Genomic DNA, 7,697 nt, shown 5'->3' with positions numbered 1-7,697 from the left:
TCTTTGGCTCTCGTCATGACTGATAATAAAATTACTTTCTGAATCACAGTTCTTTATAAACATGACTGATACTTTACCCCCCCTCTTTCCACTTGGAGAATCAAAAACAGCAGCACAGAGGACCTCTTTTGTAACGCAGCGAGGCCGTCCTGTACACCAACCTGCAAAAAGGTGTTAAAAAGGGCTTTTCTGTGCTGTAAAACACGAACAGGAAAACAAACAAAAAGAGGAAAACAAAGGGGAAAAAGATCACATGACATTACGAAATTAATAAGGCAGGAAACCAAAAACAAAAATTACATTTGTCAGGAAAATTTCTACCTTTGACTGACTAGAAAAAATTGAGCTCATTTAAGCTTAATTTAATATTCATGTTCAAACTGAATCTCACTGAAGAAGGACAAACTTTACCATAAATCTCTTTATTTAAAGCTACAGTGCAGAACATTGGCCATTACATTCTAGCCTTTGCCAAACATTCTCACACAGTGAGACAGAGTCTGTCGACAGTGTGCAAAGTTTGTGTTATATGTGGTGACAGGAAGAAGAGTAACCCCATGGAGAGAGAGTAAGCCACAGCTGCTGGGTTTCTGAAAGAGCCAATCGAAATGTGTTTGATGCTCCAGCAACTTGGAGTTAATGTCGTCATCATTAATGGGGCAGGCAAACACCTTTAGTGTGAGCAGGGACTAAACACACACATGCATGATGCTTTTCTGCTCGTGGACATGGATATTGCATGTACTCTACATCAGTGTTGGACAAATGGAAGTGTGTTATTTAGTAACTCATCCAAAAATGATTGTGTAATTATTCTCACTGTCAGAAGGCGGAGACAAAAACTTCCCACAGCAAATTTCAGCAGTAGTGTTTGAGAAATACATCGGAGATGATAAGTTGGAGGCTTGTTTTTCAAAATATGGACATGGGTCCCAGCAGGAAACGGCACTTTGACACACGCATTGCATATTCATTTTGAAAAGGAGACGTGTGTCACACGTATGTAAAAACATACTTCAGACAGCATGCACATGCAGACTGGGCCTGTGCACACACACATACACACACCTCTGTTTCCCATTCCTCACCACTGTGAGTATGTTTCTGCTTGCATTTATTAAAAATGATGTGGGAACATTACAGAGCTCTTCTCACTTTCTCTGACTCTTGTGTCTAGAGACCTAAAGACTTTATTTTAGTCAAGTCCACATGCCAGCTTTCTAATTTTGTTTCTCAAGGCTTTTGTTTTAACACGATTTTCCCGTTACCCTTATTATTTTTATCTTGCACTGCTCACCCTAACTTGCTAGGCGACATGAAATACAAAACCACTGAATGTTTAATTCAATAATAAACTAAAACACTGAGTTTTCCCACTAGCGCCCGTGTTCTTGTGGAGCTGCAGTGTCTGGTGATGTTGAATCTTTATTGTCCTGCAGGGAGAGAAACGACTGAGCTAAGTTTTCACAATCTAGCAGCGAGTGCCGTGTAAACACATAACGTCATATAGCACATATGAATATGTAGTTTATGGTCTTGTGCAATCAAAAGCATTCATTTAGCACAATATTGAAATATACAGAAACATGAGATTGACATTTTTCCTTTTTTACTCCAGTTTTCGTATTTTAGGTTGATGTGTTGCTTCACACAGCTTAAAACTCAATTTGATGCGTGGCTTTCATTGCGGGCTCAACAGCAAGTATTTCCCTTCCAGCACAGAGGTCAGTTCTCTGATTTTTATCTGTAATAAATGTTACATTTTTAAATTTACCCCAAACCTTTTTCCTTATTCTAAAACATGTGTGATGGACACAAAGGTTCAGGTGGCAGATTTACATTTAAAATGATGATTGTTAGATAAGCTGATGATTTGTCATTGTATAAAAAAAACCAACAAGATTATATAATCATAATTAAGCTTATATCACGCACAGAAGTGTCAACAAGACTGATCATTATAACATAACTGACTTCAGAGGTTGAAAGTGCAATTTAAATATGATTAGCAGGAAGGAAATGATCTGGGTTTTATATGTATTTAAAGTGTTTAAAAACCTCTTCATATTATTATTATTCATATTAACAAATATTCTGTCTGCTTTATTCTTTTAAATGCACAACTGCAGAAACCAAACTTATACCAGAAGAAGCTGCTCAGATCTCAAACAGCTCCAAGTTGCACAACATGCTGATTTACTTTGGTTATTTTGCTTCGTTTTTGTTTCACTCCTTATAACTGGTTTTTGCAAAATGATGCATAACATTGAAGTGCATTTAAATGACACAAAATGTGCTCAAAGCAGCAAACTATTGATACGCACTTGCCTGATTATCACACAGGCAGGTTTTCTGCTGATTAATCAAACCAGTAGTGGTGCTTCTGAGAGTTTTTCAGAGATAAAGGTGAGCTCTGAAACTGTCCCATATGGAAAAGATATATATATATAAATCTTATAAAGTTTGTATCTGTCTTGTGTGAAACTTGTATGAAAAGCATACAAGAGTGAAAACAGATATAAGATCTCTGGAAAAATTATATAAATGAAACTTGTATGTTTTGGATACTTACTAAAACAATATATGAAAGTAATGAGAAAGTGGCCACTTTCCTGAGTAAATCATATCAGCCTTATATGATTCACTATATGAAGTAGGTCACATCTGATGCAAGTCTTTTATAAGTTTTTACTATTTCTTTTCCATATGGGGTATCAGGTGGGAGCAGCGGCAATACTCTCACTTAACTCTGGGCAAGAAAGCTGGCAATGAAAAAAAGTGTTGAAGTTGCTGTTTGTGTGGATAAAAATTTCTTTCCTGTTATCTGCAAAGTTCGTCTGCAACGCTCCCCTCGTGCTTGGTTGAAAACCTCGGTAACTTTGGTCTGATTACATCTCTGACACTTGTAAAGTCAAAGGTTGAAGCGTTGTGTCTTTACCTCAGAGACTATTACACGGTGCAGTGATGGACTTTCCTCAGTTTGAGCTCCCCCGGTGGGGTTTTTTACTGCAGTGAACTTTTGAAGATGAACTTCCCCGTTGCAGACATCGCAGAGTGGATGTCCTGGTTACCTTCACTAAGTCTAAAGTCACAGACGTGACACAAATAAAATAAAAGGTAGTTTAGCCAGATATGATTTATGATAGAAGGTCAGTTATAATTACAACATTCAGTAATTTAAAGATAGCTCGTGGCTATTTTGCAAAATCCCTCATCATCTCTCTTTTCTGTACCTCACTCTTTACCTCAGCACATGGGGTAATAACACTCTGACTGTGCATGTGCAGTTTATTAACTAACATAAGTTATGTTTGTCACACCCTCGCTCTCAGTGTCTCTCTGAGAAGGGAGTTCAGGCAAAGTTCACATTTCTTTGAGAGTTTTGGACCGAACTGACTAAAATGAGCAAAGCAGAGGAGAGCGGCGGAGCAGAGGTTAGTCAATTACAAGGCTCAGCTCTAGTAACAAACTTCTAACAAGCAAATTCTTGGCTCTGCGCTCATGTGTGTGTTTTTGGGTTTTTTGTGTTTTTGAAGACGTGCAGGAGACAGAATGAGAGGAGAAAAATAGCGTGGGTACTTGAGAGACTGTCAATAACCAAGAGTTTGTATGTTTTTGCATGTAGGCAGGATTCGACGAATACTGCGAAGAAAGCAGCAACTGTGCAATTACATCAAGCTAGGACAAATGACAGGGCTTCCAATTAAACCATCTGCGTTTGAGATCAATAGCATATGATTCAAGCCATGTTTTGAAAAACAGAAAGCTAAAAATAAGAGAAGTTAAAAAGTACGCGTATGCAAGTGTTACTGTGTCCCACTCACATCTCTTCATTTTTCCTCAAACGCCTCACGCAGTCAAAATCACGACTTTCCTACAAAACAAGCAAACATTATCTTATGGTCTCTGTACCTGAGGCCAGCTTCAGCAGTCGGGATTGGACCACTCCTGTGGTGCGTGGAACCAAGTTTCTTGTTTGGACTGAGCTGCCGTGGACTCTACCACCTGTTCCCCCAAGTAGTACCCTGCTATTCCTGCCTCAGGTAAGGTAGCTGCACAAAGATTTTGGTCTTTGTGAGGCTCATAAGAGTCAAACTTGGTCCAGCCTCTTATGCAGGAGACGTTGTCTCCAACAACAAATGCATAAACAAACCCTTCCTCCAAGGTGGTGATCCATGGAGGGGGACAAGGTAGAGAGATTGTGGCTCTTAGAAGGCTTCGGCTGACCTCGGTATCCCCCCTGACTCCCGCGACCCTGATGAGCAGTAGAAAACAATGAATGGATGGATGTATTGTGTCCTCTTTTTCTCATGTCATCAGAGCTGAAACAAATGTGTTTTTATTACTGTAAGGTATTGTAGCTGTGTTGCAATCCCATGCTGAGGCCACAGTGGGATTCTAATCAATAAATCCTTCCTTTCGGAGAACAAAAATATCCTCAGGTAGTGAGAACTGCCGTTATTTTGGATGACCCTAACGGCTCGCAGAATGTACAGGGAACACATGCTGCAGAAGAGATAAGTCTTCACTTAGGATCCTTTAACAAAACAGGCACCAGAGTGAGAGGTTAAACTTGACTTTTTCCCCCCGGTGAAGGAAAAAGAAAATATTTTTGGGGTGTATTTTTTGGGAAATGGAGAGAATGAAAGAGTCATGTTTTCTTTAACCCTTAACACACACTTTTCCCCTTTTGTTTTCACCTCTGAAGCTTTGAGGTTATTCTCAGCTCGACAGTGAAGATTTCAACAAACCTTCATTAAATCTGCATAAAATGTACGTAAAGGAAACTATTTAAGGTTTTACTAAGTTAAAGCTTTTTTCATCCTTTGATATCGTTGCTGTTTCATGTTCTTGCATTTTATCATACCCTTTCTCCTGCCAGCATGCAAACACCATCTTTTCTTCCGTTCTTTTTATGTCTGTTTTATATCTTTGGGTTACAATTTAAAACTTAGTAACTGTGAATAAAGTTTCTGTTTAGAATTATCTTGCTCTGTAAATACACTGATCATTTTCTGGAAATTTTGTAAGAACTTTCAGGAAAGAAAAAAGTAACAAAAATAATGACAGCGTTAGAAAAATGTAAACTTTAAACTGCAACGGGTATTTTAAAGTTTTCACTTTTTATCGGGGATTTGGGAACCAGGATTTAGTGTTCAGTTCAAAACACATTTAACCCTTTAATGGCTGGGTTATTGATACGTGAGGTTTGAACAATACTGCAAACAAAATGCCAGATGTGTTAAATATGATACAAATTAAAACACATATATGCAAACGAAGGTCAGGAGGTTCAAAAACACTAAAAAAAAAAAAAAAAACACAAAAAAGGATTTTTCTAGCAATAATTTCATGATTCAGGCTTTGAAGGGTTAAATTCTCCAGTGGTCACAATGATGGGTTTGAAACCAGTCCACAATCTTTCTAAAACCTCATTCCTCTTAACTTTCTCTTTCTTCATCGCAAACAACCCAGTGATGTTCAGAAAGGATGCTTTCATGGAATTTTAACGACTATCTCGAGCTGAAATCGCTAGCTCTGCAAACCCCTCGAAAAGAACACCCAACATGAATTTACCACCATAAAATACAATTTTAAAATCTGCTTCAGCCAAAGAAAGAACATGTTTTGTTTCTTAATATGAAACCAAGCAGCTGAGCATGGACAGCATTGGCAACATACCTACAAATGCTGCAGAGGACTTACGCACACAGTCACACAAAGTCACCAAATCTTTTGTGCCCAGAGAAATCAGACGTGCTTGTTTTGTTTTACTGGGTATCCCTAATTTGGGATGATTACAACACGTTTGCATGCCATTGTTGTCTCACGATGTTTTTGTCTCTATGTGTGTAAGTGTGTGTGCGCTCATGTATGTGCTTTAGTGTGAGTGTATGCAAAGTAGCAGTTGCAACAGGTCCAACAGTATATGCACAAAGTTTCAGAGCTTCAGAGCAAACATGCAGTATAATTACACCGAGCTGTCTTCTCTTTCTCACACACAATCCAAAACATTCTTTCAAACACTACAAATGACCACAGTGGGAGAAATAAGGAGCTGACTGATCCAAACGATCGATGAGTTACAAGTTATGGCCATTTATTTTTTTTAAAGCTTTGCTTTAAATTTGGTGAATCTATGTTGTGCTTGATTATAGTTCAATTTCTGCTGTTTGAATTTACTCTGTTTTTGTTTTAATCATTATTAATCAGTGCTATGAGTGAAGTCTGTCAAGACAGACGAGATGGAGTTACAAAGAGGACCAACTTTCTGCTCCAAGTGCGCCATCTAGTGTTCAAACACCAGAGTGTGCACTGTTTAGTTTTCCTGACTTCCTCAGTCCTGCTATGCTGCATTACAGAAACACTCAACCTTAGTAGAACTGCATGATGCTGCACAAACACTAAGCTGGAGACGGGGGATGTCTTGGGATTTTGTTGCTCGTTCCTCTCCCTCATTAGACAAATGGAAAGGATTCTGTGTATACTGATCACAAGTTGCTAATATACATGTCTGAGCACATTGCTAACCTGCTTCCCATCAAGGCATTTCATGACTTTTGTTGTACAAACAGCCGTGTTTATTATCTCTGTCCTGGGAGAAAGAGTCCTGCCTGGTCTTCACACAGGACCCGACTCTGAGCCAAGGCAGTCGGAACAGACACCAGGCCCCTTCTGTCTCCCACCAACTTCTGGCAGCCATGTTTTCACAACCCAAGATAACAGAGAAGAAGGAGAAGACAGGGGCAGAGAGACGGTAACAGAGTTTGATAAATGGCACACATGCAAGCAGGAGAGTGAGTGTGTGAGAGATGAAGAGCGAGAGAGACGGAGAGAGGAAGCAACAGAGATGCGGGACAGATGTAGGGAGATTTAGGGGAGTGGGTGGTGAAGGAGCGAGATGAGCAAAAGATACATCGCGAGGTCATCTTAATGTTTATCCACCCACTACAATGATGTGGGTCAATGAGTGTTTCTCAAGAAAGAAAGTGTTATTTTAGGGTGTTGCAATGATAGCAGGTTCCATGAGAAAAGCACACATAATTTCTCATATAGTATATTTTTCAAGGAGTATAGGGTCATTTTGCCAAAATACTTTTTTTTAAAGGGCGGGAGAGAAACCACTCTAGCAGAGCTTTATCTGACAAGGAATTTATTTTTAACATAGCACTCCAGTCACTTCATGTTCAGGAACAACCCTGAGCAAGATTACTCACGTCACGTGCTCTCGATGTGTTTAGCTGTACAGTAAATGTCGTTGAGGAGTCCCCAGGCGAGCTTTACCTAAAAGGTGAGTAAGTGATGTGCACAAAATGGACTATTAAATCTCTGAGCACTGGCAGCCTAGTTGGGTGGGCTGTGGGACTTAGGCATCACCTCCAGGGCCTGCATTAACTCATAAAGATCACTGTCTCTCCCAAACACACTGAGACTGTGCGTGCAGATTTGTGCATTTTGAAAGCACGATGAATGCTGTGCGTATACAAATAGGTTTAGTGAGTTCAGTTTGCTTTAAGTATGTTTCTCTGCGTTTCTCCCACTCCTGTAATTATGGCTGTTGGTATCAGATGAAGCCCCACACAGAGCCGATCTCTGGATGTGCCCTTTGCGTAAGCAACATCTCGCTGCTAGATTGATGGAGGACCGGAGGAGAGTTCACACAAATGGAGAATTATAGTGTCGAGTTACCTCCAAGT

Source organism: Oreochromis aureus, linkage group 16 (assembly GCF_013358895.1).
Source record: "Oreochromis aureus strain Israel breed Guangdong linkage group 16, ZZ_aureus, whole genome shotgun sequence".
In the NCBI taxonomy this organism is placed as follows: Eukaryota; Metazoa; Chordata; class Actinopteri; order Cichliformes; family Cichlidae; genus Oreochromis; species Oreochromis aureus.
Note: the sequence above shows the minus strand (reverse complement) of the source record.